Below are 6,266 nucleotides of genomic sequence, written 5' to 3' on the forward strand. Positions count from 1 at the left end.
TCCTATTTGATTCATTAGGATTTTGAGCCTTTCATTTTCACTGGTTTAGCATTAGGGGGATTTCACACTGGGCTTGTTTGCCATGGTCCAAGCCCAGGCTTGATTGTTCCCGGTGCTCCCCGCAGCGTTGGTCTGGTTTCACACTCAAACTGATTCCATCTAACCCTGGTGCGTTTATCTTAAGTCTCGTTTCGTTTACACTGCACGTGTGTGCGGAGCGTTAAAGCCCCGGGTATACTTCGGCCTTCGGGTACCACACCCTGGCCGCGTGCAGGCCAAATTTCGAGACCGCGCGGACAGTCCGCGTGCAACAGCGCATGCGCAAGCAATATAGAAGTGTCCACTAGATGGCAATACGCACAGTATTGAGCACAGTGTTCAGCCGTCAAAGAAGAGTGTGAAAAGACTGGTTTACAACACGCTTGAAAAAAGAGAAAAACACAGCGAACTTGACCAGCGTTTGTCAAGTCAAGTGATAGAAAGTAACCACATTTGTACAATTCATGTTTGAAAGAGTACAAATGTGATACAGACGTGTTCAGGGCGGCAGATTCATGGAGGGGGATAAGTAAAATATGGGAAAGGATGTACTTCTTTTCTTCTCCGATCATGCCCAGTGAATGTCCCGTTGATGACACGACTCAGAGCTGCTCTCCGATGTCTGGTAGAGCATAGAAAAAAACTTCTTCTTCTCTTTTTCTGGTTGTATATAATGATTGTATAACATAACTGTGTAATAAATGTATTGGTTTTTAAATTAATGGGGCTGTTAAATGTGTGTAATAAATTCTTTGGTCATCTCTTGGTGTATCTTCTGACCTATGCAATGATGGCAGCACTATTTTTCGTCTCCGATCCTGCCCAGCGAATGTTGATGATTGATGACACAAGTCTGGTAAAGAGTATAGAAAAACTGTACTGCGTATGTCGAACTTGGTCATCCTCACGCATTCACGCGTCACGCGGATGGTGCACTAACGCGGACGGCCGAAGTATACCCCGGGCATTAAACGTGCGGCAAAATCGTGTTTTTTTTTTTTTATTAATTTGGTGCTATTAAGTACAGCAGAGTAAACGACACCTGTGTTTACTGTATGTGCGCCCCATGAAGATGGTTTTCTGCTGTTTGCAAGCAGCCTGTTTTGAGGAGACAGCAGATTGCCATTCATTTCCCGTTTTAATTGCACTTGCAAAGCACGAATACACTGCAGGCTCGCTCCTGTTCAAATCCAGGGTAAATCATCAACACTGTCAGCTCTTATGTGTTTTACTGAACTAAACATATTGTAATTGGTGAAAACGCATGCGCAGGTTACTTTACTTCCTGAACAAGTGCGCATGTGCTTTCAGTCCGCGTTGCTTTCATATTCATGCGGACCGCGTCGCAGTTCGAGTGCAGCCGAACTCAGACCATCTCCTTCAGGTAGGTCGGGTTCGGTACCGCGGTGCGCTCCCGGGTTCTTTTCATGCGAACTTTAAAGGCTTAATATAATTTAAACGGAGGAGTTATAGAAAAATTCACTCACATAAAAAATTGGATGACATGGGGTGAGTAAATGATCAGGAAATTTTCATTCAGAATACTTAAGTATACTTTTATACACTGAAAAGTGAGCAGGATCACACGAAAATGCGTATCAGTAATACGAGTGTGCAATGTCGTGGAATGTATTCACCAAATGAGTTTTGATACGCTTTATGGCGTATTATACACACGAACCCCACACCCATCTTACCCAAGAGCGTGTCATAAAGTGCGTATCATATGCACGCAATTTAGTCCAAAGTCGTAAATAGTAGGCTACACTCAGAAGTATACTGTTAATAGATTGATATTAGTATACTTACTACCTTGGTGTACTTGCTTTACTCTGTCATTCATTTGGATGAAACACATAATTCTTCTGGCTTCACTTGAGCAACATGATCCTTGATTATTTTGTCTTAACTTAATTTCTTTATCAATCCAGGCTCATTTACTACTTCAAAAGGTTCAGTGGGGTTATATTTTGGCTTTACTTAATTCAGATTATACAAGAACACAATGATTAATGTTGGGTATTATAAAGTGTATTTAACAAAACCAACAATTTGTTGATCTAGACTTCTGTTCAGAAGCACTTTGCTGGTTAAACTGGGACTTGACACAGCAGTACTGTTGCGCTCATGTTGATTTGATTGCTTCTATAGTCGCTTTGGAGAAAAGTGTCTGCTAAATTACTAACTGTAAATGTAGAAGAATCAAGAATGTCATTCACGTTTGAAACAACACAAATGTGAGTAAATGAAAAATGATAAATGACCGAATTATCATTTTGTGTGAACATTTAAGTTCACTGAACAAATGAAATATATGTATAGTGTCTTGTCACAGATGTATTTATCTATCCTGTGTTTTAGTGGTTTCACAAGTACAAATTTAGTGACCTAGTATACAATATATAGCCTATATTTCAATCATGACACCTCTTGGAATGAATGTAAACAGCATTTATTAATGTACATGGAATGTACATAGAGTAGGAATGAATATCCCTGGCTCTGCTGAATTATTTTTATCCCCAGTAGGGATAATAATAATAATAAAAAAAACCTATCACCCCAGGGGGGTATTCCAGAAAGCAGGTTATGTGACATACCTGGGTATGTTTAAGAGTAAGTAAGCGGATAACCTTAACTTTCGGTTCCAAAAACGGAGGTAACTTTTAGGGTATATAAGTAGCCATAGCAACTTGATCTCTGAACATAACCTGCTCCGGAGCAGGTTATGTTAAAGGGTTAGTTAGTTTAAGAGGAATTCAGATGCATGTTATATTATCAATATGGTTATATTAATGTATCTAAATTTGTTATATAGTTACAGTTATATACACAATGTTATATTATACAATATATAACTGTTTATTCAATTCTAATATATGAATGTATTTTATTGTCATCTCACACATGGATCTGCTTTTTATCCTTTATAACAGGACATTTTCTATGCTATAATTTCTATAATAAAATACATATCATATATGTGATTTCTTATTAAATAATTAGCATCAAACAAACAATATTAAGATTAAAAAATGATTGCACAACCAACCAATAGGTGGTGATGTGCACCAAGTAGGTTATGTAAATCGCCATTAAACAAAAGAAGAAGAATGAAGTAGAATGGCGCGCATTTTCTTAGCGTCTGTTTCCATGGTGAATCATCGATTCGTCGCTCTGTTGAGAATGTCTTGTGTGTTAACCGGGAACATACTCTGGGTTGGCTGAACTTACTCTCGGACGCATTTTTGGAACCAGCATACCTCGAGTAAGCAAGGTTTGGGTTAATCAACCGAGAGTTCAGGGTATATGTGACAGTAAGTTAACCCTGCTTTCTGGAATACCCCTCAGGTGATGCTACTTCACAAACCACCAACAGAGAATATCAAATACCAAAACGATGAAATTAAAACATCAAGGAAACAAACTGCAAGTTTCGAAAAACGTATAAAAATATGTAAAGGGAAACCCATTAAAATGTTTAATTGGCAGTAAAAACAATTAGCCAAGTAAAATTAAAACCAAATGTCCGTTGACAGCTGAATGCTTTTTGATAGTAGTAATGCTCTGGCGCCATCTAGCTGTCAGAAAAACTATAACACACTGCCGTATTGGCTTTCTAAATGCGCAATTTTACGAAATTACAGCGTGTTAAACAATAAAAACAAAATTCTAGGTTGTTTAACCCCAAATTTGAGGTCGAATATAGACAAACCCAGCCACTGGGTTACATGTTTTTAATTCAGTTTCTAACCCAAAGGTTGTGTTTGTCCATTTTGACCCAAATAAACAACCCAGGAGACCTGTTATTGCTGAATTTATTGCTTTGTCAAGAAGACCAAATAAGAAAATGAAAATGTTACAAAAATATGTAGCCTACATACTTCGTTCTTGGCACCTTTTTCTGTTGCAGAAGGATAGTTTAGTTTTGCAGCCATGTCACAACGCATGTTATTATCTGCCGCACTGCATGACGAAAAAGTTATTAAATCAATATAAATCATTATTAAAATATTTTCACATGACTCCGCCAATGTATAGTAGACACCACACATAAGTTTGCATATTATAAAGAAATATTCACATTATGGTAAATTATTGTCATGTTTATTTTATATAGTGTAAGCAAGGGGGCCCCCTGGTGGTTCGGAGCCTTACGCAACTTCCCTAGTTTGTGTATAGGGAGGATCGGCTCTGACTTTACATGTTTTGTTACAGTCATTGGTTTAAAATGCTGAAGTAGCCTAGGCTACATGGAGTGAGAAAAATATATTAGCTTTCTAAAAAAATAAAACACACCACATTATTTCAAACAATGATGTCAATCAAGACGAAGTTTTCAGAAAAGGCACATAATGTTTCTGTAGCTTCATTAATGATTTTTCTCACTGAATCACACTTTCCCTTCGGCTCCAATGACATATTCATCCTCCGGGATTTGCTGCTAATCCATGTTTCAAAAGAAAACTACAGCAACAACGCATAATAATCATAGTTTTCACATGGAGTAATAAAGAAAGCGCTTAACCATTGAGTGCGTTTCTCTCATATCCTGTGTTGATCTGCTCATCATCAATAAGCTGAATATGATCTTTTAACATCACAGTTTGAATACATTAAGGCAGTTGAAGTGTTACTGCATGTTAACGTATAAAACGCTGCTGTTAGTGATTGAAATACTGCAGCAGGAGCTGATCACGAGCTCTCATATTTGAGTGTAGCTGCTCTAAATATTAATAACAGATGGTTAATACACAGGCCTGTGCTGCAGTTCTGCAGATGTTATGTCCTCCAGGTCTCTACATTAGTCACAGGACTGAAAACTATAAGAATAGAAGCAACAATCACCTTTAATACTGTGTGTTTAAGCTTATGTGATAAATTCGGCCCTGTCTAAAGTGATCAGTTTGTGCTGCTGTTGGTACTGATTCACTTTCTCATCCAAATTCACTCAAATGTGTTTCAGGCGTGTCGATCACTGATATTTCTCTTCCGATCCTGACCGTAGGTTTCGTCTGAGAGACTGTAGATTCAAAGACATTTCTGCTGATGATGGTGTTTCCAGAGGCACTTTCCTCACATCCGGTTTTTCCCAGATGGATCTGGTGTTTCCCCTTAGGAATCACATCAATCTCATCCGGATCTTCTCCTGACACTACAAAGATCACATCACTCATCAATATCACATCACATTACATCACATGAAGTTTAATTAAATATCAGAATGTCTGAATACTCGATTCTGATTGGCTGTTCAAACCGTGTTCAAAAACCTTAAGTCGAGGTAATCAGAGTGATGCTAGTTTCACTTCAACTTAAAGATGCTATGATATGTAATAACCTCAAAGCTTCTGCTGAGAAAAAAAAAGATAAGCTAAAAAAATATTTAAACTCAAATGAATATTTATACTTATGTGACAATTAGTCATGTAAATATGATCCAAACAGTTATTATTACAAAATAAACCTTGTCTTAAAGTTGGGGTAATAAATATTTACATAAAACTATTCTTTTAATAATATCAGTGTTATAATATAATAGTATTATTGAAATAATTGACAATCAGTGTTGGGTAAGTTACTCTAAAAAACTCTGAGCTACTACGTTAATTATTAGCTATATTACATCTTCACCAGTGTAATTACTGTACTTATTACTTTTTCTAAAAAGTATTGCACCAATACAAAGTACCAATACAAGGATAGACATGAAACTGATCTTTCAATTCTTTCAAATAAATATAAAATTATTTGTGAACTGACTGAAGTATGTAAAGGGAGAAGGTTACATTACAGCAATTACACTGTAGTCACACCCAACACTGCTTACAATTGATAAGCTTGTCCATGCTGCCACTTCGTTTGACACATGTCCCGCTGTTCTCCGTCCTCGTTCCTTTAATCTTCTGCAGTAGTTCTTTCATCTCCATCTTCTCTTTATTCAGATCTGGATCCAGGAGATCTGGACAATCAATGACAAACACCTGCTTCTCTTCGATCTGTCTGTCTTCAGCTTCATGCCTCTTTTTCTGTTTAAATCTCTTTTCTCCAGACGAGTTTTTCTCAGAACCATTTCTGGCCATTAGAAGAATCTGCATCACTAGATCATCTGGACTGGAGCTGATTGCTGAAAGAGACAAAAAACATGAAGAATCATAGACCTGTAAAAAAATATGGAAAATAAGTCATTTTTCTGCTTGGTGTGAAGGTGAAGCTGCAGGCGCGTG

General features: G+C 37.4%; 1 long non-coding RNA gene across 1 annotated transcript; it reads left to right on the forward strand.

Moving 5' to 3' along the window:
- The first annotated feature begins 1,411 nt into the window (after positions 1-1,411).
- On the forward strand, positions 1,412-5,730 carry LOC137016957 (uncharacterized). The gene is made up of 2 exons (XR_010894518.1): positions 1,412-1,548; positions 5,048-5,730. It is a non-coding gene; the product is annotated as an uncharacterized lncRNA (long non-coding RNA).
- Positions 5,731-6,266: the final 536 nt, after the last annotated feature.

This window comes from Chanodichthys erythropterus, chromosome 3 (genome assembly GCF_024489055.1).
Source record: "Chanodichthys erythropterus isolate Z2021 chromosome 3, ASM2448905v1, whole genome shotgun sequence".
Classification (NCBI taxonomy): domain Eukaryota; kingdom Metazoa; phylum Chordata; class Actinopteri; order Cypriniformes; family Xenocyprididae; genus Chanodichthys; species Chanodichthys erythropterus.